The sequence below is a fragment of the Tursiops truncatus genome, chromosome 2, assembly GCF_011762595.2.
Source record: "Tursiops truncatus isolate mTurTru1 chromosome 2, mTurTru1.mat.Y, whole genome shotgun sequence".
NCBI classification, from domain to species: Eukaryota; Metazoa; Chordata; class Mammalia; order Artiodactyla; family Delphinidae; genus Tursiops; species Tursiops truncatus.
In genome coordinates, this window is record NC_047035.1 from 33501451 (window position 1) to 33528737 (window position 27287).

The 27287-nt window shown below is 51.3% G+C and overlaps 2 long non-coding RNA genes across 3 annotated transcripts; both read left to right on the forward strand.

Annotated features, from left to right (window-relative positions):
- Positions 1–9942: 9942 nt before the first annotated feature.
- LOC141277956 (uncharacterized) lies at positions 9943–21836 on the forward strand. Of its 2 annotated transcripts, XR_012329931.1 has the most exons (4): positions 9943–10794; positions 11132–11247; positions 14911–15055; positions 21336–21836. It is a non-coding gene; the product is annotated as an uncharacterized lncRNA (long non-coding RNA). The 2 variants fall into 2 exon arrangements; XR_012329932.1 differs by lacking the exon at positions 14911–15055.
- Positions 21837–21947: 111 nt separating this feature from the next.
- LOC141277959 (uncharacterized) lies at positions 21948–24542 on the forward strand. The gene is made up of 3 exons (XR_012329936.1): positions 21948–22149; positions 23578–23705; positions 24395–24542. It is a non-coding gene; the product is annotated as an uncharacterized lncRNA (long non-coding RNA).
- The last annotated feature ends 2745 nt before the right edge of the window (positions 24543–27287 follow it).

A 27287-nucleotide genomic window follows, 5' to 3' on the forward strand; every position in this document is an offset into this window, starting at 1 on the left:
GAGATAGTCTAGGCCATTTTGCTTAGGACGGAGAGGAACAGCTAAAGGCTAGATGGGGTCTCTAAAAGCTGTGGCAGAGACGGCGTGCACTGAGGTTTGTCTCTGTTTGGCAGCAGACTCTCCCTCGGTCCCACTGTTGTCTCCTATGGACTCATTTCTTACCCCCTGCTTCCACTCTCTGGGCCCTCCCTCCTCCACGAGAGCCCCTGTCCTAGGAACTAGACACACCAAGCAGGACTGTCTTGGTCCCTCCGTTTTGTTTTCTCCAATTCCCCTCATCATCCTTCCATAAAAGAAGCAGGGCCGTGGCTGTCCCTGCTCCTTCCCTTCTCACTGGGACAGCAGGTTTTCAAAACTCCAAGGGACAGGATGCTGTAAAAAGGCCCTGGGGAAGGGATGAATCATGCTTATGTTTGACAACCCACGGAGCAGCTGTCGAGGTTTATAATTGTCCTCTGTGAGCCCCTTTATACATATTAAAGATCCCTTGAAGAAGCCCGGCCCTGATTAGAAAAAAAAAATGATTTGGATACAATTAATTCCCAGCGTCAGGTGGACATGAAATGTTTCCCAAGCTGTTACTTGTCCGTGACTAGCTCACCTTCGTGCTGCTGTTTAGGACATCAGCTACTCTCGGCTTCCTGCTCCATGAGTATCTGTTGTGGGAAGGGCTGAGGAATCTGAATCTCCAAAATAAAATGGAGAATAGACATGGGATAAGAAACAGGAAACACATCTGTTGATCCCTCAGATAATCATTTTTTTAAGTATAAATTTTTTCCTGATTTTGGAATAATATGTATTCATGGGGGAATATCTGAAGGATAGAGACAAATCCAAGAAAGAAAATAAAAGGCCAAATCTTAATACCCAGAAACAGCACTATTAACGTTTTTATACATATTCTTCCAGTTAAAAAATGTGCACAATATATTTTTTCTTGCAAAACTGCTACATTCTATGCATATTGCCTTATAATCTGCTTTTCCCTTTAATGATGTGTTGTGAACATTCTCCCGTGAGATTAAGCCTTCTTCTAGCCCATAATTCTGATGACGCCTAGTCTTCCATCATACAGATGTTCATTCAACTAATACCCTGTGGGTGAACATTTAGGTTGTGGCTATCTTTTTTTTTTTTTTTTTTTTGCTATTGTAGATAACAATTCGTACATACTGGGGAAACTAACTCAGCCTGCTTCATCGTCCTGGTCATAAGTCGCTTAGTCCTTCCTCAGAAGCTATCGGTCATTTGTGGGCCAGATAAACTCTATCACAGTTGACTTTCCAACCCTTGCTCAGAACACAAAGACAAACCATCTACTCAGGCTTGAGCAGCCCGGAAGTTTCTCTCAATCCCACAGAACCACCTACCAATGTAAAAAGATAGCTGTGCTCAACTTATTTCCTCACAGATGCCTTCTTTCAGACAAAACGGGGTCCCTTAACTGGTTCCCCTTTGACTTGGTCATCTTTTCGACAGAGGAGGCAAGATTGCTCTAATAGCTGTGGAAGCTTGTAATTAGCAAGGGTAAAGCAGTAAAGACAACTGGGAGCATGCGTTCTGGTCTGAATCATCCATCATTTGGAATCATCGTCCATGTTTCTTCTTTTCAGTGTCGCCGTTCTGCTCCATTAGAGTAGATAATTGTGAGGGGAATAGCACAAAGGCCCAGGGCTCCCCTCATGCCAAGTAGTTTACACTGTGCTTGGCCTGGCCAGAGGAGAGCACTGAGCAAACTCCCAGTAGAGAATCTGGGGCAAAATCTAGGTCACTGGTTCCCAGTTCAGCTCAACTTCAAGAAACCCAAGCTGCCACGTGGTGGTGGTGGGGGGGGTGTGTGTCTTAGACACCTCCAGTTTCCATATCGCTGGTACTTTAGCCCAGAGGAAGCCAGAAGGGAAATGTGCTCCGAGGTGGAAGGGCAGGTGCATTAGGACTGGGAAGCTGGGCCTAGGTGGGGCAGATCAGTGGTCATCTCCCATGCCATCACCCCCTTCTCATCCTAGTGTCCCCATGCACATCTTCAGCGGCCTTTGGCTTATGCGGTCAAGAACGAAGAAATTCTCATTTCGAGGCGAAGTCTAAGACCCTCTTGCTTTCCGCTGAGGCCCCGAGGCTTCTGGAAGAGGCCAGTAGAGAATGAGTTCAAGGGGAATGTCATGGGAATGCATATGATGGTTAAACCGTGTAAAGAAGTAAGAGAAATTAAAAGTAGGTGGGGAAGAACACTAACTCATTCTCAGTTTAATGGGGTTTCTGGGAGAGGAGATTGTAGTCTCTGATGCATATGAAAAGTCCTGGAACCAGCTCTCTAAAGAGAGTGGGGCTGGGGAGCTGCGCCAATCACAAGATTCCCCTTAGGCAACATGTTTGTCCCGCCTCCAAAAGGCCGTCTTTCCTTCCTTCTCAGCTGCTCTACTGTGTCGCCAGACGCCCCTGCCCAGTCTGACAGTCCCACGTCCATAAATAAAGCACCCCAGTGAGCCTTTCTTTTCCCAAGCTGCCGAGGGGTCTTCTGGGGGTTGGAAAGGATTCTTTCTGGGCCGTTCCAGCCCTGGCTGATGAGCTCAGCTGTCTCCTCTTCTAGGAAAGCAGGCAGGGCTTCTAGGAAAGATTCGCTGCAACAGGACGTGGCTGCCTTCCACCACCTTCCCCGGTTACCCCCGTCTTTCTTCCAAGGCAGAGACTGAGGTTGGGGAAGTTTATAGGGAGGATGCTGGGAATATATCAATAGTCCTCTCCTGGGTGATTGAGAAACTGTGCAAAGGCAGCGGGAATCTCTCTTCGTGCCCATAATTGGACAACAGTGGTGACACTATAAATGCCAGCCCAGAGAAACGCCCCGCTTCCATCCAGCCCAGGTGGTAGGCGCCGGCTTCTTGGCCTCTGGTGACTGAGAAGGAAGAGCCCAATGCCTGTTTGCCAACCTGTTACACTAAGGATGTGAATTCCCTCTCTGTCCCATCAGATTTCATCTCTCCCTCTCTTTGAAGCCTACAGGAACAGTTTCTAATTGGCTCCTTCTACAGTTTTCTTCTCTCTGCCGCTGGGACAACTTGGCCCTTATCTGGAGCCTCAGCCTGCCTCAGCCTCAAGGATCCAAAGTGATCACAGGCTGATGAGAGCCTGAGAGCCAACCATGGGCCAGGCCCTGTTCTAAGGGCATCTCATGTATTAGCTCATTGAGTTCTCACAGCAACTCTATGAGGTGGGCACTGTTATTACCCCCATTTTCCAGATGAGAATAGTGAGGCCCAGAGAGGTGCCCAAGGTCACACAGCTGAAGAATAGAAGAGTGAGGATTTGAACGTGGCAGCTTGGCTCTGGAGTTCTGCTCTTTAAGGCCCCACCGCAGGCAGAATAAAATGGCTCTGGTTCTATCTGTCCTGCTGCTGGTCCAGATCTGACCTTGGACCTCAGTCTGACAGCGGGATTCTGTCTTTCTCCTGTGCTTGGGTCCCTGCTTTGGAGACCTCCTGGTATGTTCAGCTCTCTAGGATACCTTAGCATGCCCTATTTTTACCATCCCCCATTTCAAGTTCTGGAATTCCACCCCGAGCCCAATCTGCTGGTCACGGCCATGGACCTTGCTGATACCCAGAGGATAAGATCAATGTCTTATTCAACTCTGGTGCAGTGCCTAACACACAAGAGGTGTTCGATTTACATTTGCAGAAGCAAATCAATGTCAAAATGCTCTGTGCTTCAGTTTCCCCATCTGTACAGTGAGCTAATAGCAAACAGCGTTCTGTGGCAATGAATTAAGTGAATCTCTATAAAGCACTTGGAACAGTATCTGGCACATGGCAAGTACCCTGTAACTGTAGGCAATTGTTATTATCAGCGTAGATATTGTCACTACTGTATACAGGTGCACGAGCATCCTAGTGAAGGCTTTGGGCTCTGGGTCAGAAGCCAGGATTCTCATCCGGGTTCTGCCACTTCTCAGATCCATGACCGTAGACAATTGACCTAACTTTTCAATGCTTGTTTTCCCATTTGAAAAATTACATAATAATACTTGTACCCCATAGGTACCTCACAGTATTAAATGACATAAATATATGCTAAGTGCCTGGCACTCAGCATATATTTAGAGAAAGATCTCCCTGAATGAGAGCCAAAAAATTATTAGTATTACTATGGTGATTATTGGAAAACTGGGATGCGTATGTTTAAAGGATTTGGGGCCACTCAGTCCTCTCCTTGTGACAGAGACCTCTCTTTGATATTCCAGAAAGACCTGCTTGCTCCTCTCTCCCTTCCCTTGAATGCCTCCCCCCACCCACCCCCCCACTGCACCTCTGCCCTCACATTTATGGTGAAATTAAGGCCTGGGGGTTTTGCTGTTCCCCTACCAGCCCATGAAAGCAGAGCTTCCTGAGGCAGGGAAGGGGTTTAGCTCTTGAAGCCCTGGAAAGCATCCATTTCTTCACTCCTGGTACGGAGGGGACACGACATCACAGCCATCTGGAAAGAAGGGCTTGATCAGGTCCCTCAGGGAAGGGGACCTTCAGAGAACAGGGAGGGTGGGCTTCCCTTTGACCATCTGAAAGTCACCTGTCATCTGCATCTGCGCCTGGCTCTACACAGCTCTAGTTCCCCAGGTTCCATTCCTCCAGTGGGATCCACTAGTGACAGGAGAAGAGGGAAGTGACAGGAGGGCTGTGTTGGGCATCCAGCTGGCCAATCAGTTCCACTTCCCCGGGGCTCAGGATCACAAGCCCAGCGGCTGTTCGGGATCCCTAAAGATCTCCCTGGGCAGAGCCAGAGCCTCACGTGGCAGCAGGAACCCAGTGCTCCTTAGCAACGAGGGTAGAGATGCTACTGCAGATACTTGTTGTGGGGACCCTGGGGAGCAGCAGAAATGAAACGAGCAGCTCCCATCTCCCCCACTCACCTCCCCACCACTCACATACACACTGAGGGGCAAACGCTCAGGGAAGGACAGCCAGACCAACAGGGCTGTCGATGTTGAATTGATTTTAACCACCAGCAAGATTGCTGGTTATGATATTACCATACAGTTGTTTCTGGAGAAGTGTCCACATTGGAGGGGAATTCTGGAGGGACTTATGAATGGAAATGCCAAGGAAACAGCTCCCCTCTCCCTCTTTATTGGTGAATGTGTGACAAGTGAAGCAAACGGAAGGGGGCATCCTCAAGAGTCTGCTGGCAGCTCATGGCAACCGTTCAGCACGCCCAGTTCAGCGGAGCCCGTCTGGGGGACCGTCCATCCCTTGCCCCTGCTTCCCAGGCTTCCTCCAGCCTCCATTTCCCACAGTTCTCGCGTGTGTCACCCTGTTACCGGAGCCCAGGCTCATCCCACTGTGTCTGACTTTTTGGAGTAAACCTCCCTTAATCCACTGTGGAAAGGGTGTCATGACTAAGCCTCCAAAACACAGACAAACAAGAACCAGGGTTTTAACTGGCTTCAATAGGACGGAGAGAAGAGAAGGATGACGGGTGCGACGTACGTGGTAACACAATCACAGTGGGGAGAGGAGGGGACGGTGGCTGCCTGGCCCTTCTCAGGTGGGACAGTCACCGAGTGAGGACTTCATGGGGCTGAGCTCAGTCACCCACCACCATCCCTCTGGCAAGGCCCCTCATGGTGAGGACGTTGAAGGCGGGACATCCTGACGACTTCCCCTCTACCACGCTCAGCAAAATATGGTTCACCAGAGTCTGCAGCTGTTGACAGTCAGCTCAGCTCTAAACATCCCCTGAGAGATGAGTCTGTATCATCAGACACTCAGGTAGAAAGCCTGCAGGGACATGGAGGAATTAAGGTGGGATGGACCTCTTAGACAATGGGCAACCCAGGTAAGGCAGCAGGTGGTGTCAACAGACGGCACTCCAGGTAGATCTGTCTATACCCGCGGTGGGAGCCCGGAGGAGGAATCCAGCTCCACTCCTCAGTCCTGGGAGGCAGTTAAGGGCTCTGAGCTCCAGGGGGCTTCAACATGGACTGGCCTTCAGTGGAAGACTTGGAAGTCTTTCTTTGCTCTGGAAACCAGATTCTGAGACAGGTGACCCCAAGCCCTGCAGGGCAGGTGAGCGGGAACACCCCGCCATGGCAGCAAGCCGGGTGGAATTCCAAGTATTGATGTGAGGAGTGGCCAGACCGGTTGCAAGCTTGTCACCTACCCACGGAAAATGGCTCCATCCTTTAACAGCTGTCACCTTGGGCCCTGGGCAGACCGGCTGCCTGGGCGGCGTGACGAGGTACAGGGTCACTGTCATCTCAGCCCTCCCGCCATCAGACGGCAAAACCTTCCCAGACTCACGGAGCCTGGCCGACACGAGGCTGTCCATGTCTCGCTGGAAAGACAGGCCAGAGCCCGAGGCTAGCACGAACCTTCAGAAGCAGCCTCGGGGAGGACACGTGGGGCGACCGTGCAGGGACAAGCAGGGCGTGAGTGTGAGGTGTGGCTGGAGGCAGGGAGGGAGGCTCTGAACTGGGGCTCAGTCTGAAGCGAAAATAAATGTCAGTGCAACGTGGACAAAGACGCACCGTGAGCGCGGCTCCGCCTGCACATGGAGCGCGTGCGCGCGCGTGTGTGTGTGTGTGAGTGTGTGTCACTTGAAGGACCAAGGAAAAAGGGAAAAAATGAAAAAAAAAAGTCTTTTCTATCCCTGTAACCGTGAGAAAGTAAATGAAGTCCAAATTGCGTTCAGGGCTGCTGGGACAGAGGAAGAGAAGCAAGGATGGAAAAAACAGGCCATAAAGATGCCAGGGCTGCTTAAGCAGAAACATCTGTGGAAGTCATAAGACTCGGGGCCTGGTCAGGCTTCTAACAAACCCAGGAAGAGGAGAGTCTGTGCTGGATCAGGGCGAGCCTCGTCTGCCCCGTGCAGGGCCCCTGGGACCAGCACGCGCACGGATGAGGTACCTTCTCAAGGGCTCAGCTCCGGCCCTTGAGAGGCCGGACAGGCCCAGGTTGGGAGGGGTCTGCGGCAGTCATGGGGGCAGCAGTTTTGAGCATGTATTCATTTCAAGCTTTAAACTCACTGGGGTCGTCTGGTGAGCCACAAGTCTCAGCTTCTGTGGTGAAAGAAAGAAATCTGAAGGTGGGGGAGGGGAGGGTCAGTTGCTGACCTGCGTGGGAGCCGGGAGGATGGGCTCGCTGTCTGCAAATGGAGGCCACTCTCTTATTTGTGATTTTTGGCTGAGGCCAACTGTCCAAGGCCCACCTCTTCCAACAACCACAAGAATAGCAGCTAACACGTATTGACCGTATCCCTCTCTGGACCATGTTCCTTATCGGTAGCACCTCATTTAATCCCCCAGCAATCCCATCATCCCCGGAATGGGTAGAGACTTGTCTGGCATCTTCAGGGAGTTTCTTCAGGCTTAATATTATCATTCCAGGAGGAAACTGAGGCTTAGCAAGGTTAGATGACTCACCTAGGTCATCCGCCGGCACATTCCAGGGAACACCCAGGGGCTGCCCTTCTCTTTTCTCCCCAGAACTAATTTGAAAAGCAACTTCAGCACCGTTGGGGAAGCAGCTCTGCGAAGTGAGCCCAGCATTCAGGGAGACCTCGAGGTCCCAGCAGGCCCCATTATATTAGCCCAGGAAAGTGGAGGGAACTATAGCTACAGAATCACCAACACAGGACACAGGGGAGTAGGTTAGCACCCTCTACCCCCTCAACCACAACAGAATCCTATCGTCTCGCAAGGAAATGCAGAGATGGTAAAAGAAATGAAATCCAGACACTCTATTACCTGCTTGTGGGAAACGGTCAAAGTGCCGGTTATAAGGCTCCATTACCAAAGTCAGAGGCTGCGTCTCCTCTTCCTAGAAGCCCCGCCTCTCAGCCTGGCTCTGCCTGTCCACATCCTCCAGCTCTTTCACCCACACCATCCACCCTACCACAAGGGCACTCAGCATCCTAATTTCACTTATGGGGAAACTGGAGATGAAACACTACGACCCTTGGCTTCAGGGTTCATGATCAGAGTTCTCTAAGTCCCTCTCCCCCCACCCCCAGAAAACGCAAAAGTGAAATAATAGCGAGACGGCTGGCTGAAGCCCCATCTCCTGGGCAGCTGGCTTGGGGAAGCCAAGGATATTACTATCCTCTGAGCAAGCAGTTTTATGCTGCTAACAATTACTAGGATTGGAGCCTACTGGTGTCAGGCCCCTGGTCACGTCAACCCTTTAGGATAGACAACACCACTTCCGCTTTAAAGGGAGGAAACTGAAGCTCAGAGAGAGGGCTTCACTTACCTAAGGTCACACAGTTACTGAGTGACAGAGCTGGAATTCGAATCCACGAGGTCAGAGATGAAAGCACCCCTATGCTCTTTCCTATGTGCCAGTGTGTCTCAGACTCGAATGTGCCTCCGATCCCCTGGCCATCTTGTTAAAACGTGTTCCCTGATTCAGCAGAGGCCTAAGATTCTGCCTCTGTAACCAGCTCTGGGTGATGGCCCGGCTGCACGCCCCCGGACCACACTTTGAGGAGCGAGGATCTCCATCCCACTGCCTTCCTTAACCCACGCTTATCTGTGCCATTGGCGCGGGCACGTCTCTGCCTCTTTATTACAACTTTGCCGCCAGAGTGGACTGGAAAACCACTTATGCAACCCAGTCAGCTACGCTTAATTATTGTTAATCAGTTCACTCCTCCCTGTTCCTTGGCTGACTGCTAAGAAACCTAACGTCAGCCTTGGGTGAGAAAGACTGACAGGGTCTGCTTCGGAGAGGCACAGAGTGGATGGTGGTGGAGACCAGTGGCCCCCCGGGGCCGAGATAAGACTTTGATACGATTCTGTATCTCAGGGGGAATCTATGTGATGAAATCTCCCCCGGTTGGTCTCCCACGAGCTGACAGGAATTTCCTGCTCAGATCAGCAGAGGAACTTGGGGTTTGCTCCTCCAGGGCCAATCTCGGTGGGAAAAAGAACACAAGCGAGAAGGCAGGGGCGGCTTTTGTCTGAGCCACATGCCTTGGGTTCCTAGTTCTGCTCCATTTGTAGCCGGGGAGGGCCTTCTCTGGCTTCTTAGTTGCAGCCTCCAGGGATGACTCTCAGTACAGATCTTTCAGGAGGGCTGGGGTGACCAGCATTCCACGGAAAGGAGGGGCTGGGAAAGGCTGGGGCTCAGGTCTGCTCAGGAACACAAAGACAGGCTAGAAAGACAACCCAGAAAAGCCAGTCCCTGCAGTCCATCCGCTGACAGCTCTCCTTTCAACAGACATTACCGAGGGCCTCCTGCACATAAGCGTTATGCTGACACTGGCGCGTGGCAGAGACCAGGGTTCCCTGGCTGTGGCCCTACAGAACCCACAGCTAGAGGGAGATGATTTTTAAGTAGATAAGTCAAGTTCCGTGGAGTAAACGCTGAGAAGTGTCTGTGATGCTGGGGTTACAGGCTCTGGTGCACGTTCCCTCCCTGGCTGTGCTGATCACCCAGCCCGGCTCTCTCCTCTCCAAGGTGAAACCGTCACCTCTTCGGGTGGACTCGCCCACTCTCACGCTGCCTTGCAAACACGGGTCTCCCTTTCTTCCCTGGCCAGCCTCCCTGACACCGCCCTTTTAGAACCCACTGGACACCTTGGTGAAAACCAGAGACACACGTGGGCTTGTGTTCCCATGGGTGTCTGGAACTCATCGGCACAATGACTGGCGAGGTCGTTCCTTGGGAAACCTGCAACTGCTTGCCTTGGTCAAGAATAAATGTGTATGTGTGGAGGGGAAAGGTCGAGTCAGACAGGGAGGAGACGGGAGTCAAGGCTGGGTGTGCAAAAGGAGGAGGAATAGGAACTGAGGTGCTGCTGCAGACTGGTTACCCCAAACTCGTTACCACCAGCCTCCAACTGTCCCCGGGGCCAATCGCCATCCCGGGAATAGGACGGTCGTGGCTCTGTCTCTCCACACCAGCCTGAGAGAGTTGGACCATAGTCTCCCCCATAATTATCTTCTCTTTTGCAGGCTTGGAGGTGCAGGCTGAGGGGAGGGGGTTTGGAGGAAGGCTGATCGCAGCAGATTCCCTATTAAAGGAAAGGCATAATGCACTGAGGATGCTTTGCAGGGAGTGAGGGGATCTGCAGCAGATGAGCCGTTGTCTTGGAGACGCTAATGAAAAGCAGGCCTCGGAGAGGTCCCAGAACCCCCGTGGGCTGAGTTATCTCCCCCTTCTGCAGCTCCCCTCGCCTCCCCACCACCAGCCTCAGATCAAACTCCCCGAATATTTATAAAATCTCTACCAGAAACAGAGAAAGTCAGCCACCCAGCCAGGCGTCTGCCCACGTCCTTCCGGAGCTGCTCGGGTGACACTCTCCAACGACGTGGCTTATCGTTCTGTTTTTTTTCCCTGTAGCGCGCAGGGCAACCAGAGCGGGAGGGAGAAAAGAAATATGTTTGCTCTGCCCTACTCTGGCTGGCTTTGAATGGGGGAGTTGACTCGGAGTTTAGGGGCCTTATTTTGGGCAGGTCACCCTGTCCCTAGCACTGCCTGCTCTTCTGCCCCCAGCCTGTTTTTCCCTTGATCCCACCCCGTGTTGAAGCTGGGCCCCTCTACCCGGGGCCTCGCTAGCTGCGTGCTCAGCCCCCTTCCCCCTGGGGCCCGCCAGCCTCCTGCCTGGGAAAGTCAGAGGGGAGGCTTGCTAAGATGCTCTCTGGGCTTCCAAATGGAAAATGTAAGGGATTATGGGGAGTGACAGCAGGAGGGGCTGGCCCTGTGCCACGGTGGAGTAGGAATCGGGCTTATTCTTTTTGAATTAAAGGGGATACAGCAGGAAATCAGAGCGGGTCTGAGAAGATCTGGGTGACCTCTGGTAATCTCACTCTTTTTTTTTTTTTTTTTTTTTTTGCTGGGCAGTTATTAAAATGGATAGCAAGGAACTTGACAAGCATGGGGTCTACAGAGGTGGGCTGCTGCCGTTCTGGGTTCTGTCCTGCCGGTAAAGGGGCGGCACCATCTGCCCAGCTGATGGCTGGATCACATGATTGCCCCTCACGACAGCCCCATCCTGTGGGCGACACAAAATTCCACGTAGAGGGGCAGCAGGTGGTTGTGGGGAAGTCCTGTGTAGGGTTAAGAGAGTTGAGTGTAGTTTTAGTGTAATTTTAGCCGTTTCAGCCTGGGTAAGTTATGAAACCTTTCTCTCTTAGTTTCCTCATCTTCAAAGAACGAGGGTTGGGTGAGATGGTCTTTAAGATCTCTTCTAATCCTACGATTTCTATGGAACAAGGAGCGAATGCTAATGCCACACGGTATGAAGTACTACGTGAGTATAATTCATGGGCCACATATGGGGTCCAGGTGGTAAACAACGCAGGTGATAAACCAGGAGAAGGATTAATGGAAGTACTGGGAACCTTTCATGGAGGTGAAATTTAAAGTGTACCTTGAAGAATGAAAGGGATTTGGACCGGAGAGAGCTGATGAGCCGGGGGTAGATGAGCAGAAGTTGGGAGAAGGGGAGGAGCCAGGGGAGGAAGGTGAGCTGGCTGGAGTCGAGGTAGATGCTGAGAAACACCAGAAGGTAAGGCTTCAGGGAGATGGCTGGTCCAGGCAGTGCGGGGGCAGCATGAGTGCAGGAGAGGAGAAAGGAGGCTCGCTCTAAGCGGTGTGACGGCTCCTGCTTCTCTCATCAGTGAACCTGCTTTGAGTGACTCCACCGACACCCCAGCAGTAGGAGGCGAGAGGACACTAGGGTCCGTCACTGGAGGTCAGGACCCTCAGTCATTGGCTCATACGGCCCCAAGGAGGCTTTGGGTTCTGTCTGCGGGATCCGACGCTGCAGAGAGACGTCCTTTGGTCACCTTTCTGCCAAGGAGGCCAGCCAAGTGGCACAGGCTGTTGGGGATTAGAGTTAGGGAGTGTAAGAGGAGGGAAACAAGCTCCCCACTGTGTCGGGGGCATGAGACGGTGACACCGGAATGACCCCAAGGCACGAGGTCTTGGGCAGATGCCCAGCCCAGGACAGGGAGGTGCCTGGGCACACGGAGTCCTCTTCTAGGAAACATCTGAGGCTCCTTCTAGCCATCTGAGGGTGGCTACCCTCACCCCTAGTGGGCACTGGCCCCCATCCAGGGACAAGAGTGTCTCTTGCTATGTCCCACAAGTTAGGGGTCTGCTTGCTCTCCTCCAGCCACAGTCCACCAGCCATGAGCCAGGCATCCATGTGTTAAAGGGACACATCCCCAAAAGCCCACACAGGCCCCGTTGCCAGTCCTTGCTTCAGGACATGGACCCTGGAGTTTCCTGCCCAATTCCCTGAGCTTAATCCCAAGGCCAGTGTGGACCTCTAACCTAAGTCTGTCCTGCCAACAAGGTGTGCCGTGGTGTGCATACCTGTGGGCCTCAGGGGTGACCACGGGGTGGGTTTGGGGGGCGTGTGTGGATCTGGAGCTTGGACATGTGGGCTGAATGTCCACGTACTTGGGCTCAGGGCCCTTCCTCGTGCCTGATGGAGCCGGGGAATGAAGCCAGCCCAGGGCTGCCTCTGCTTAGGCCACCACATTACAGCGGGGAACTCCAAGGACTCCACAAATTCTAAATTCAAACTTGGCCTTAAGGATGTCATGAAAGTGTATTTGTCAAGGTAAAGAGAAGAGAATGTATTCTGTTTGATAGTTTGTTAGCTTGATGTGGGAGCTGGCCTCTGTTGTACTCTTGTCTGGATCTCCAAACGTTAAGGGGTGGGTATACATCTCCTAACCCATTTTATAGCCTATCCTCCAACTTACGAGGCTATTAAAGGTCATCAGGTCTCAGAAGAGCTCATCCCCTCCTGGCAGGTGTGCAGGTGCCCTAGGCAAGCCTGATGGGGAAACCCAATGGACACCAGGCCTTGGTGAATCACCCACCTCCCTGCAGTCAGTCTCAGGAGGCACAGTGACACAGTCTCAGCCCACCATGAGCCCCCCACTCTCCCAGGTGTGTCCCTCTGGCCTTGACCACCCATTTAGCTAGGGATCCTGTGTGGGCATGCAGGGCCTCCCCTACAGGGAGGCAGAGTGGGCCCCTGGGTGATTTTGAGAGAGCCTGGATGACCTCCTTGGCTTGCCCTAATGCCTGCTCCCCCATGTGCTCTGCCTCCGTTAGTGGGGCCTGAAATCTGTTTATAGGCACCAAAGCCTCTTAGTCCCTTCTGAGTCTCCTACTCTGTGCCTTTGCTCAGATCGTTTGTTGTACTCTGAATGGCCTTCCCCCACCCCATCCTAAAAACAGGCTACTCGATAAAGAAGGGCCTGGGAGCCAGGTCAAAAGACATCCATCTCTTCTCCTCTAAAGAAAACCACATTGTAGTTGCAATTACTATTAGAAAAATAACTAATGCTCATGGAAAGGATTAACTATCCTCCAGAAGGGTAGAAAGTGAAACACAAAAGCTCCCTCACCTTTCTGAGGCCAAGACGCCCATCTCCAGAGATAACCATGGAAACACAGCAGTGGTGGCCCTCGTAGAACTAGTCTGTGTGTATCCAAGGCTAGACCCTCTCAGCATTCCCATCTGTTGCCAGAGATCTCCAAGGGAAGGGGATCGAGAGATGAGAACACAGCCACACCTAGAAAGAACCTTGGGTTAGAAGGGACCGAGGGAGGCAAAGGACTGTAAGAAGCATGCAGAGATGTCAACAGGGGAGAAGCAACGTGGCAGGGTGAGCATCATGGATACCATGAGAGAAGACAGCGGGAGGTGCGTGGCAATGGCGGCAGGGGGCTCGAGAGGGCGAGAACCAAGAACAGAATCAGCGGGGATGATTGAAGGGGCCCTTCAGGAGCAGCAGGGATGGAAAGCAAACCCTGGATGTAACAGTGTCTTCTCCATGCCGGTCACCGTGCTTCCTGCATATTAATTCATTTTATCCTGACAAGAGTCCCCATTTGCAGATGGAAACAGATGGGCAGAGCGCTAAGTATTCCAAGGTCACACAGCTAGGTCGAGGCAGGGATGGGGATTTGAGCCTGGGAGACCAACGTGTGCTGACCACTACGTCCAAGGCAGACCACAGCTGGTCTTTGAGTGGGACATGAGGCTGTTGGGCAGAGCGACGGGGCCTCCACCATGAGATTGTCCACTCAGTGTCCATGTCCACCACCTTCCAGAACACTGAGGGGGCTGAGAATGGAGAGGGGATGAGTCAAAAGGGGGAAATGAGAGGGTCCTGGAGCTCAGGCCCTGTTTGTCCTGGGATAGTGGGAGCCAGCAGTGGCCTCAGGGAGGGCAGGGTAGTCAGCTGCTCTGTTGGAAATCAGTGCCTCCCAGGGTGGTACCTTTCAGAAGCCCCCTTCAAAGCTCCATGCTGGCCCTGCTGGGTCCTTTCCCTCCCTCCCGCTTCCACTCCCTGTCGCCACCCCCTCGCAAGCTGCCTCCTCCTACTGGGGAGATTATCTTAACAAGGTCCTTCACAGATCCCTGTGCCCTTGACTGTGGGGGGCACAATGCCATGAGCGGTTTCTCCCTTGTGTTTTCTTCTTCTTTGATTTTGTTCATGCATTCATTCATTTATAAATTGAGATAACATTGATGTATAACATTATATAAGTTTCACGTGTACAACACGCATTTTCTTTCCTGGCTGCTCTGACAGAGGCCAGCCAGCCCCCCTTGAAAGGGATGACTGTAGGGAACAGGAATTGGGGTCAGGGGTTGCATCCTATGCAGCAGGCCCAGCCCTGTCCAGGCTGATGGGGGCATGGCTGGTGTGTTTAGGAACAGTGCAGATAGGGTTACCAGATAAAATAAAGGATGCCAAATACAACTGGCATTCCAGAAAACAAGGGATGATTTTTCAGCATAAGTATATCCCCAATATTTTACGGAACATACTTTTAAACTCAAGAAGTCATTCACTGTTTACCTGAAATTCAAATTTCAATGGGTGTTTTCTATTTTCATTTGCGAAATCTGCCAATGCTCCCCTGAAACACAAACCCTCAGCCGGGCTCCCAGGACTCAGTCAAAGAGAAGCCCAGGCCAGTGCCGTGTCTTTGAGCTACTGGACCTGCTTATGTCCTTGTGCTCCCGGAAGAAAAGAAATCTCTGAGCTGCCTTGGTTCATTGTCTGAGAAGCTCAAGTGCCGAGGTAAGAGGCCCCTCCTCTGGCCCACTCTGGCAGGGGGACTATATCTCCAAGGGTGGTAGCCACAGTGAGGCATAGGGGGAGCTTGGCAGCTCGGAAGCAGCTGGAGAAAGATCTTGAAGCAGAAGACTAGGGGCTGCTTCCTTGTTCGAGAGGCTCTGAAGTGACTTGCCTTCAGATCCTTGAATTTTTGAGGCGAGCGAGGCCAGGGGTACAAAGGGAAATTGGGGGTGGTCTCGCTGGAGAGAAGCTAAGCCTGCAACCCAGACCACTGAGTATCCCAAGACTTCCCAAGAGCTAGGTCTTGGAGAGGGTAACACACAAATCTACTAGCCATTCCTCCAGTGCACTCTCCTCTCCTCCTTTCTTTCATCACCCCTTGATCTGCCATGCGTTGGAAGGTATATGTGTTGGGTACAATGTCTAAATCCAGGCCACCTTCCCTGAACTCCCTTCTGGATTTTGGTCCTGTGACCTACTCCTTCCATCTTCGCCTTGGAAGTTCATTATCAAGGACCTTTCCCTACAAATTGATATATTTTTCAAGGAGAGCTGTTATCAAAAGACATTCAAAACCTGGGGCTCAGATGTGATGCTCTGTTTGTTTTTAACTAATTGTGTAGTAGGTCATGTGTGCGGGGGACTGGTAGGTTCTGAAACCCCTATGAAGGCTACCATGTCACACTCTCTATGGGGAGGAACATTATTCATTTTCGCTTTCGCTTCCATTAGCAAAGAGTTCCAACAGCTGTGGCCACATTTTGCTGCGTGGGCAGCAATGTGTCTGACAACGTGTCAACGACACACAGACACACACCACCGCATCAGGAATGTCAGTGTGCTTTTTAGGAGTTTGCCTGATGGAAATGACCCACTGGGCCAGCTTGAAATCCCACAAAGCAGAAGACACACCCAACATTCCCTCAGCTTTGAACCTACCCCGGAGGACATGTCATTCATTCATTTATTAAATACTTACGGAGCACCCACTACATGGAAGGCACTATTCGAAGTGTTGGGGATGTAGGTTTGGAGAAAATAGACAAAGTCCCTGACCTTATTCTTGTGTGTGTGTGTGTGTGTGTGTGTTGAGGGGGAGACGATTAATAAACAAACACCATCTACCTGGTGACAATAGTGCTATAGAGAAAAATACAGCAGGGAGGGGGGTAGAGAGTGTTTGGGCGTGACGAGTTTGCTCTTTTCTACAGGGAGATGACAGAAGCCTTTTCTGATAAGGCGATATTTTGGAAACCTGAAGTGAGGAACTAGCGAAGATTTAGGGGATAAAGCATTCCAGGCAGAGGGATCAGCAAGGAGAAGGGTCCTGAGGTGGGATCATGCCCATTGTGTTAGAGGAAAAGCACAGAGGCTAGCATTCCAGGGCAGAGAGCAAAAGCTAGAGGAGCCAGGGCAGTGTTGGGGGGGGTGTTGGGGAGTAAGGCCCTATCAAGTGTCCTTGCAGGCCACTTTAAGCACACTGGTCTTCACTCTCAGTGAGGCTGGGAGCCCCCGGAATGCTTTGAGCAGAGATGTGACATGATCGGTTTATGTTTTAAAACAATCACTCTGGCTGCAGTGATGAGAAGAGTTTGAAGGGAGGCATGGGAGGCTGGAAGCAGAGACCAGCATGAAGCTTTTGTCATAATCTAGGCAAGAGATGATGGTAGCTTTGACCAATAAAGCAGCAATCGAGGTGGTAAGAAATGGTTGGATCCTGGGTTTATTTGGAAGGAATTGCCAACGGGATTTGCTGATGCCTTAGATGTGGGGTGTGAAATTCCCAGAGGAGGCAAGAAGGACTCGAAAACATTTGGCCTGAAAAATTGGAAGGATGGAGTTACCTTTTATAGATATGAGGAGACTGGAGGAGGAGCATGTTGTGGGGATGATGAGAATCAGGAGTTTGATTCTGGATATTTTCATCTGAACATGCCCAAGAGCTATATCCCAGTGGAGATGTCAAGTAGGCAGTTGGCTATGCAATTCTGGAATCTAGGGGAGAGGTCCAGGCCAGAGACTCATTTCGGGAGCTGTCAGTAGATGCATGTCATACAAAGCTAGGAGACAACATGAGATCTTTTTTTTTTTTTTTGTGGTACACGGACCTCTCACTGTTGTGGCCTCTCCCATTGCGGAGCACAGGCTCCGGACGTGCAGGCTCAGCGGCCATGGCTCACGGGCCCAGCCGCTCCGCGGCATGTGGGATCCTCCCAGACCGGGGCACGAACCCGTGTCCCCTGCATCGGCAGGTGGACTCTCAACCACTGCGCCACCAGGGAAGCCCCAACATGAGATCTTTTAGGGAGTGAATGAAGACAGAGAAGAAAAGAGGTCCGAGGGTGAAGCCCCCAGGTCCTTTTCTGCAGTACTGAAGAGACACGCCCAGGATTCGGTGGCAAGTCAGGTCACCCACAGCAAAGTCTGGTTCCTTTTTTGGGTACAGATTTTCTAAATCAAGAACAGGCTTGGGAGTGAGTGATGGCTCCAAATGGATTGCACACCTGTTCTATTGGACCTGGAGGAGGTGTTCAGGGAGATGGGCAGGTCTTGGTGTCCCAGTGAGATTTGAGGTGTACACAGTGGGAGAGCCTGTGAGGGCATGAAAGCCAGGCTACACAGGTAGGAGACTTTGGGTGGAGATGACCGTGTGCTGGCGACAAGCTGTGGGGCCTTGTCAGCCAGAGGTATAGGCCAAGCAATGTCTAATGAAGTAGATCCCAAGAAGCTGGCTATGCTTGGGTGGGTGGGTGCTGTAGGGAGGGGTCCAGGCAGATGAGAAAAGGCAGAGAGGAACCGTTCAATGTGGTGGCTCAGGGAGTGGACTCTGCAGTCAGGCTCACCCAGGCTCACCTTGGGCAAGTTACTGAGCTGTACTATCACCAAGGAGCTTAGTTAGCACTGAGCCTGCAAATGACATTCAATAAAGGTAACAGTTAGGGTTGTAATGATCACTCATGACCTTAGGATACTCTGTCTATATCCAGGCCTATCCACGTAACGACTGGAGGATAGATTTCAGAAAAAGCAAGGACAACACACAGTCCCTCTAAGACACGAGTCCGGTTTCTAGAAACGACTATACTGAAGGCAAAACAAGGAGGAGATTTATTTTTATGAAACGGGGAGCAGCTCCCTTACTGAGAGAAATGCACCTTGGGAGAACCTGACTCTTGGCAAGGACACATTTTTGTCTTCAAGTGAGATAAGAAAGGGAGGAAGGCAAGGAGACTGTCCAAAGCACAGAGCCGGAAAGGCAGGCACATGGGCTGGCCTGGTCCCTGTATTAGCGAAGAGGCTGATCTCAGCCGCAGGGGGCCAGAGAGGGGCTGCCCAACACTCTTTTTAGAGGCGCAGCCCGGGACCAGCCTCCCCCATTTCATTTTGAGAGGAAACCTAAGCCTGGAGCAGGGAAGGAATGGCTGATGGGCAGAAGGGCTAAGACTAGGTCCAGGTAGGTGGAAGCTGCAGAGTGGGATCTGGGCTGAGGTGTCAGGAAGGTGTGAAGAGTGAGAGGTAGGAACCCTGGCTCGTGACCTGGGATTTAGAACCTAATGGCAATGACCAGCCTGGGATTCAAATTTGTTATTCTTTTTAAGTAAAAATCAGAGGAACAGTGAATAAATATCACAAGAATAATAACTTTACATTTCACGGTGGAAACATTTAGACTAAAGGCGAGAGGATTCATCTTTGGTTATTCCTTTCTGAGGCCAGGCCTTCATCTTCAAAATGATTAAAATCACGGACAAGGTCATGATAAGATCTTGGGATGAGGAGGGACCAGGGGATTTGCTTTAGTTATACTGCGTAGGGGAGGCCAGTTTCTTGGGATCCCGTGACCCTGGACGTGCTAAGCTAGCATTGCCCCCCTCTCTGCTGGTCCCGTGGGTCTCCTCTGGAGTTAGAGGCATCATGGAAATCAGTTTGGTTCTCTGGCTTTTAGGTTAAAGGTCAAGGCCTGAAAAGACTTGGAACCAAACTGGAAATTCTGCTTCCCTCCCCATAACTCCCTGCCAGCTCTTAAGCACCTTCTGTTTGTACACATCTTGGAGAGGGCATTGGTCTCTCCTGCTCTGACATAGGCTCTGGCCTCTTAAACTTGCTTTCCAGGGAATCTCAGCAAATCACAAGCAGAATAGCCCTGTTGATTCCTCTTTCATCCAGGCTTGTTTCTAAATAAGAGAAAATTAAACATTTTCTCTTGCTCTTGAAATGTCTGCATGCTGGGATCTGCTGTACCGAGGCAGTGGTGAGCTCAGAAGAGAGCATGGATTCTGAATCAAGAGGCAGAGATCATCCAGCTCAGACCCATCGCTGACCCCTTGCTGACCTTACATCGTGCCCTTGTGCCAAATCAAGTCCAAACCAGATCTCGCCTCCAACGCAGCCAATCCAGCAATAGAGTTCAGAGGAGTACTACTGGTCTACTTGTTAAGAGACAAGTATGTCTCCTAACCTCGAAGCTCTAAGCTCCAATACCAAGGCCTGGTTTGTTCCCTGAGAGTGTTTCCCTGTGTCCCTCAGGGCTAGTCATGCCCGTTGCTTTAGTGTCTCTATCCCTAAAGTAAGACTCCTTCCTCATCACCAGGTGCCATGGGAAGGATGCCAAGAGACTTGCCTTAAGACGAGGATTTTACGCTTATGCATCCTCAACCTTCCCGCAAACGTCTTCACATCTCGTTCTCCAAAGCCTGGAGATCCACAGAGGATGAAACTGGCTGCCTGTTGGGCAAACAGCCTGGGCGCAGGGGTGGCTGCTGGTTTCTAGAAGTTTCTAGAATGAGCAGGGTGGAAGGCCCCGGCAGTTGCTGAGCCCTCCTCTTTGGGACAGTCCCAGCTCACCAAGGGTGTGTGTGGGGGGAAGTGGGGAGGGAGGTTATAGTGAGAGGGACAGAATCTGTGTTCTGGAATCTACCAGGCTGAGGGTGGGGATTCGACCGTCAATTTCAACTCACCAAATGGGGCCCAAGACCCAAAGAAGCACCCATTGAGCTCATTTCACTCCGAATCAGCTGGACCCCAAGCTTTTATAGATTCTCAGCCTGGAATCTGGTGAACTCCAGGGAGCCAGGAGCGGAGGCTTGTTATATAAGCTTTGGAGTCAGACAGACCTAAGTCTGGATTCTGGCCCCACTATTCAGAAGCTACATGAACTTGGGCAAGTCATGTAACTCCTCAGACTCAATTCCTTCATTTTCCAATTGGAGATAAAAACCACATCCTCAGAGGGTTGCTGACTCAGTAGTTTTGACCGCATACCCTTGGCCAAGCAGCTCCCGGTAAGGAGAGGCATCAGGACACCTTGCCTCGATGCCTGTCTCCAAGCAGACGCCCAGTAAATGGCATCACTTGTCGTCTAGGCCCATCCCCACGGCTTCCCATTAGAGAACTAGTCATTCCTGAGAAACTTTTTCGAAGTGAAGGTCTTTTTAGTTAAAGACTTATTAAGGCAATCAGAAAAACAAAGACACATTTTTCTTCCCTAGAACCTCACAGCAGATTTGGACGAGAAGGCGTCACTCACCCGCCCCTGCCTCTTTCACCCGTTGGCCCGTTTCCCCAATCCCCCCACACCCGGCAGCCTGAGACAAAAAACCCCTGGCTCAATTGGCAGGCTTTCGCCTCCCTCCAAGGAGCTCTGGAGAGGACTAATGAGGTTACCACAGGTGCTGCTATGCTACTAGCCATAAAAAACTAAAATAAAAATAAACTACTCTCTGTTGGAGAACAGTGATGGGGGACACAGGCTCAGAACCTGTTCCTGCGGGACTCTCAAACCACAGGGCCGTTTCAGTAACACATTCCTGTTTCTCGGCCTGGTGTTCACTGACCAGGCTCTCATTAGGGCAGGCCTGGTGGATTCAACCCGGAGACCCCAGGGCCCCGGACTCACTCAGGCAGCCCTCTGGGTGCCACCTACACAGGCTGCTCAAGTACCAGGTGGGAGGACAGGAGCTGTCTTTGGGAAGAGATCAACAATGATTTTTCAATTTTATTATTTTAAATAATGTTCAGTAGGTGGGACAAGGTTCTGAGGGCTGAGAGCTAGACACACGTGGCCAGAGGTGGTATCGGTGAAGATGTAACTGCTGGTCAACCCTGGCTTGCTGGAGTCAGGGTGAGGGTAGGGGAAAGAGCTCTGGACTCCCTTCAACACGTGAGTGAGCACCCTGCCCCGCCTACCCACCCCCACCCTCACCAACAGAAAACCCCAGCAGTCACTGAGAATGGAAAATTGATCGTAGCCCAAAAACACATGCCGCATGTTCTCGTTTGCCAGGTTTTGTGGCAGGAACTGAGCCCCGGAATGAAGCTCCATCTTCATCTGTGAGCTGAGTGGAAGGCCTTCCACCTGGCGGCCCAGGAATGGGCAGAGGTTGGGACCTGGAATCTGGATGGTGGCTGGAGCCCCCTTGAACATCAGGGTCTTCAGGGGAGTCCTGGGGCTTCACCCGTTCATTCCACAAGTACACGCTGGAGCTTTGCTCCCAGTGGGAGAGACAGATAATAAACAACAGATACATATCTCATGTGTTATTTGGAGACAATTTTATGGAGAAAAATAAGCCATGTCAGGGGGATAGGGAGTCTTTGGAGACGGATGCCAGCAAAGATGATAGGGTGTTTCTATTCCTTATGTACACTGTTCCCTTGAGAAAGGAATGAGCCAAGATACGGAGACCCGGGAGAGCAACCAGGGGGAAGGACTAGCAAGGACAAGAGCCCTGAGGCAGGCGGGAGCCTGGCTTCCTTGAGGAATAGCAAGGAGTCCAGTGTGGCTGAAGAGGAAGAGAGAGGGATGGGGAGAGGGCAGGAGGTGTGGGCAGAGAAGGAGGAGGGTTAGATCATGTGGGCCTGTAGGCTTCTCTGAGCCTCTGGCTTTTCCTGAGTAAGATGGGAGCCACTGGAAGGTTCTGAGACGAGGGGGGGACATGATCTCATGTACATGGATCACCCTGGTTGTTGGGAGTGGACGGTAAGCAGAGTAAAGCGGAAAGAGGGTGACTATAGCAGTAATCCAGGTGAGGGATGATGGCACTCCACGCCCTGGGGTTGAATCCTGACTCCATCTCATGGGACCTATATCACTTTGGGTGAGCTATTGATATTTAATCTCTCTGTGCTTCTGTCTCCTCACCTGTGAGATGGACTAGTACCCATTCTCACGGGGCTCTTTCTAGGGTTGCTGTGAAGATTAAATGAGGTAATACGTGCACAGTGCCTGGCACGCAGTCAGCGCTCCATCAGCCATTATTACGCTGCTGCTGCTGTTAGTGGAACACAGGCAGTTCGGAGATGGGAAGTCAAGGTCTTCAGGGGCAAAGGGGTATCAAGGTTGAAGTCACCAACTGGAAGGTCAGTCTTCGAAGCCAGGACTCACTGGGAGGTCAGGACAAACAGTGAGTCAAGGATGAGTGGACAGCCCAGCTCCATGGGCCACGTAACAGACGTAACCGTGGGCAGTGGAGGGAATCCCAGGAGTTATCTGGGTGCCTAACTGGGATCATGAGCTCCAGGCAAGGAAACTGGGAAATAAGGAGTTGGGTTCCTGGTAGATCATAACGAAGGGGCTCTTCGAGACGTCCAACTGAGGAACTACCCAGCTGCAAGGACAGCTCAAGAGTAAGCTTCAGCTTCCAACAAGGTAGGAAGCAGAGCTGCTGCTGACACAGTCCAGCTTGCAAGCTGGGAAGTCCTGGAGGCAGCTGGGCAGGGTTCATGAGGCAGGGCTGGGGCTGATGCATGGGAGACAGACTGAAAACCACTGCAGGATTGAGAGGCTCCAGGGGACCACTAGACACTTAGTGAAACCCACTAGCGTATTTGGATTAGAAATACTATCTCAAAAGGTTGACCAGATATTTTGAAATGGGTTACAAACATCTCTGCTTCTAAGCCAGAGGACACAGGACAGAAACCAAGGACTTGAGGCCAAATTTTTGTATGGAACATGACCCAGCTATGCAGCGGGGTCTGAGGGGGTGTGTGGGCTAACAAAATCCTCCAGAATGGTATGCTGTCTCGTTCTTGGGATTGTGCTTTATAGAGTCAGTCTGACAGGCAATGAGATGGAATTGATGTTTGCTTCCCGTGTCTGCCCCCCTTCTTCCCCTTAGAGACTGCTCACTCTTGTTTTTCCCTTCCTCTAATAAATGTGATTATCCAGCTCTTGGGTGAGGGTGGAGGGTGGGAGGTTGGAAGGAGAGTCTCAAAAAACAACCAGCTAAAAACCAACCAACGAACCAAACAACCGGTAATTGACCAATGAACAACCAACCGACTAACCCAAATGGCAGAATAAAGGCCCCCTGGGGATGTCCGTGTCCTAATTCTTGGAACCTATGAATGTGTTACCTTCCAAGGCAAAGGGGACTTAAGGTAATTAATTGGTTGGCCTTAAAAATAGGATTATTGTCCTGGATTATCCAGGTGGGCCCAATGTAGTGGGAGAGGGAGGCAGAAGAGGAGGTCAGAGAGATGAGATGTGAGACAGACTCGACTTTCCATTGCTGGCTTTGCAGACGGAGGAAGCAGCCAGAAGCCGAGGAATGTGAGCAGCCTCTAGAAGCTGGAAAAGGCAAGGAAACGGAGCTGCCCCTGGAGCCTCCAGAGAGGAACACCACCCTGACAATACCCTGATCTTGGCCCGGTGAGACCCATGTCAGACATCTGAGCTCCAGCATTGTAAGATAATGAATTTGTATGGTGGAAGCCACTAAATTTGTGGCAATGTGTTAGAGCAGCAATGGAAAACGAACACACTAACCATGCAGACTCGCTCTCTGTTCCACACGGCCAAGCCCAGGGTTGCAGCATGTGTGGCCCTCAGCCTGTTGCTCTAGCCTTAGTTCACGAGATCCCCTGTCCTGTGCTCCAGCCAGTCAGGGAAGCTTACTGCTCTTGAACCATCCCTGCCTTTCACCTCTACCAACGTGCGAGCTTCCTCGTGGAAGGGTCATTTTGTCTTACGTTTGCACAGAGCTTTCAGCCTTACAAAGCACCTTGCGTGACAGTTCCACGTCTGCAAAAGTTACCCTCTCACTAGATATAAAGCCTCTTCGAGGGCAGGGTTCCGGACTTAAGTATTTATCTTGGCAACCCTCATAGGGAGAAGCTTAGCTGTGGTAAAAGTGGGCACAGGAGTGAAAACAAGAGGGTCAGAAGGAGGTCACAACGCGTTGCCAAGGGCACTGGCTCCACCTCCTGGCTTAGCCACAGGCCCCAGACTCAGACTCCCTGATGACAGGGCCATGCTTTTGCCCTTTTAAATGGAGTAGGGTGTTTGGTAAACAGTTGTTAGAAACACTTCTCTCAGTACCCTCCCCTGGTTTCTTTCAGGTCCTACCATGAACTCTGCCAGATGTCTTCACTGGAAGGACCTCCAGTTGAAGGACCCCTTGGAGAGAGTCTTTATTATGGGCCCTCCCCTAATGTTGGGCTCCCCTGTAGGTCCTGCCCTGGGCTCTGCTCCAGGCAGGACAGCTCCTTGGCTACTCTCTCTTCCCACAGGTGGGTGCAGGACAAGGTGCTGCAGGGCAGAGGGACCTGGGTACGGGGAGCCCGGGGCCACCAGGGCAGGCTTGCTCTTCCCTCTTGTGGGCTCCGCCAGGCCTGTTACTCTGGGTCACTCTAGGTAAACAGGGGAAAGAAAACAATGTCTGTCAGCTACAAAACAAACGCATCAGGAAAGGAATTTTATTGCCAGTGCTGGCAAACAAAGGAGGTGAAAACTTGTCTTTAACATCAGGCCCCAGGTATGCCCCCTAGGCCCCGTGGCCCGTCTGTGAGCAGAGGCCTGGTGGCCCTTTAAAGAGAGCCCCCTTCTACTTGCCTCTCTTCACTCTTGCAGTGTTACTTGGCCTACTCCCTCAGCTCCTGGGTGACAGACCCATGACTGCACAGCCAGCGGGGGGGGCAGAGGCTGCTGGGATCCAAGCTGCTGTTTAGCTGGGCTCCGTGGCAAACCCGGGAGCCCATGGCAGTGCGGGCTGCTGGCTGGGTCCTTTCAGCAGCGGCGTTCTCATCTCCAAGGAGGCAGCCACATCAGTACAGGACTTCAGCATCTTGCCCTCTGGGCGGGCAGAGGTGTCCCCTAGCAACTGGGGCTGGGATCTGCATAAGACAGCACGTCGCGTCTATTCAGGACTTTCTTCCCCCTGCTTTCTTTGAAATGAGCTTGCCCTATATCCAAATTCCCTGTGAGTCCCATACAATGAAAACAGCAGTTGACAGGTTCCCTGGAACTCGTGAAATCTGAGGGCATCCAAGGGGAGAAAGAGAGCGCTCATTACTGAAACACAAAACGAGCCCCTTTCAAGGCGAGGCTAGTTGGCCCTTCAGTTTGCTGCCGCTGACCCCGCTGCCCTTCTGAGCACAATAAACAGAGGGGGGAGAGGGAGAGCGAGGTCTTTACTCCTTAAGTTCCCAATTGATCACCCTCCTAACCCCTCTGGGGCCTTCTTCGTCCAAACAATTCGGGTGACAGAGGTCAGGCCTCCAGCCATTCCTCCCGGGAGATCTTAGCTCTCCCTGTGGGGACTTTCCCAGGTGAAACAAAGACAAGCCCTAGAAGCCTCGAACAGACTCCTGTTGATGACGAAACAGCGGAAACAGAGAAAGGGGAAATGAGAGGTGCCCATAGTCACAACACTGGGCCTCAGTCCTTTCATCCAGCCAGGCGCCAACACCCTTTTCATACTCTGGGACTGGGCCGTGCGCTGTGGAAGCCCAGTCATGTCCCAGCTCCACATGGCAGCCAGTGACTGACCTCCTAGCACAGGGCTGGGGACAGGAAGCCACGTAAGGGGCAGAAACTGCTCTGTTTGCCCACATCGGTGTTTACCAGACATTTAATATCCCCCAAAAATCAGAGGCTGAGAAAGAGGAGGAAGGGAAGGAAGAAATTCATGAAGAGGCCAAAACAGTGCAAGCTTTCAAAGAAAGCCTGCAGAGAACTGCAGCCCATTGCCGAGGCTATCCAGCGAGGGTTCTAGAAGACCCAGCTCCACTGCTTGGATGGTACATGCTATTTGGCACAAAGCAACACGGGACAGTGGAAATGAAAAAAATACACTGGGGCTCTGGGGCTTATCCCACCCTGTCCTCAGAAGAGCAAGAGACGGCTAAGCAGGATAGGGCTCTATTCTTCATTTCTGATTCCAGAAGCAGTTACTGAGTCCGTACACTGTCCCCTTGTGCCAATGACCTGGTATAAGTTTACTTGGGGAGCACAGGCAATCATTTAAACATTGTGCTTCCGATTTTGTCATTGGGAAATAAACTGTACCACTTGCAAGTCTCTAAATATGCCATCTGCTTTCATTTTTCTATCTTCCTGTTGGAGGGCCCTCCACCCACTCACCTACCTGACAAATTCCTGCTGGTTCTTCAAGCTGCATATCTAGTGCTATATTCCTTATACACAGCCCTATCTTAGCACTATTCACATTGTATTATGGTGATCTGTTTACTTGCTTTTCTGTCACAAGACTATAATTCCTCTGAGGGTAGGATCACCCTCCATCAATCATTATTGTTGGTGGTTAGCTATTTAATAATTACCTGATGAATTGGATCATGACTAGGATAATTGTTTCTTTTTCAGGTCCTAGATTGGGTTTTATTCAATCACTAAGGACTTGTGAACAGGGCTATGGCACTACATAACTCTAGGGACCTCGTTCACATGGAATGTAATGTGAATGGGGCCCCCAGAGCTATACAATATGGTGGCCCTGCTTATGGAACTCCTACCATAGGCCCGGCACAATGGGGGAATCCAAGTATTAGGAGCTTACAGTCTAGTTAGAGAGACAGAGCTAACATGGAAGGATGCAATAAGGGCATAGTGAAGGGTGGCCCTACCTGTGGGTGTGGCGGGAGTCCCGGGAAAGGAGAGATCTGTGTGGACTACAGCCATGGGGAAGGGCTTTGTGAAGAAGGTAGAACTTGCATTATTCATGATGAAGAAAACAGCATTATAAGAAGAAGGTATGCAAAGCACAGAGGATTTTTAGGGCAGCGAAACTGTTCTGTATGAAACTATAATGGTTATAGTTAAACTATGTATAACTGTATACATATCATTATACATTTGTCAAAACCCATAAAATGTTACAACACGAAGAGTGAACCCTAATGTAAACCATGGACTTCGGGTGATAATGATGTGTCAATGTAGGTTCATCGGTTATACCAAATGCACCCACTCTGGTGGGGGATGCCGATAGTG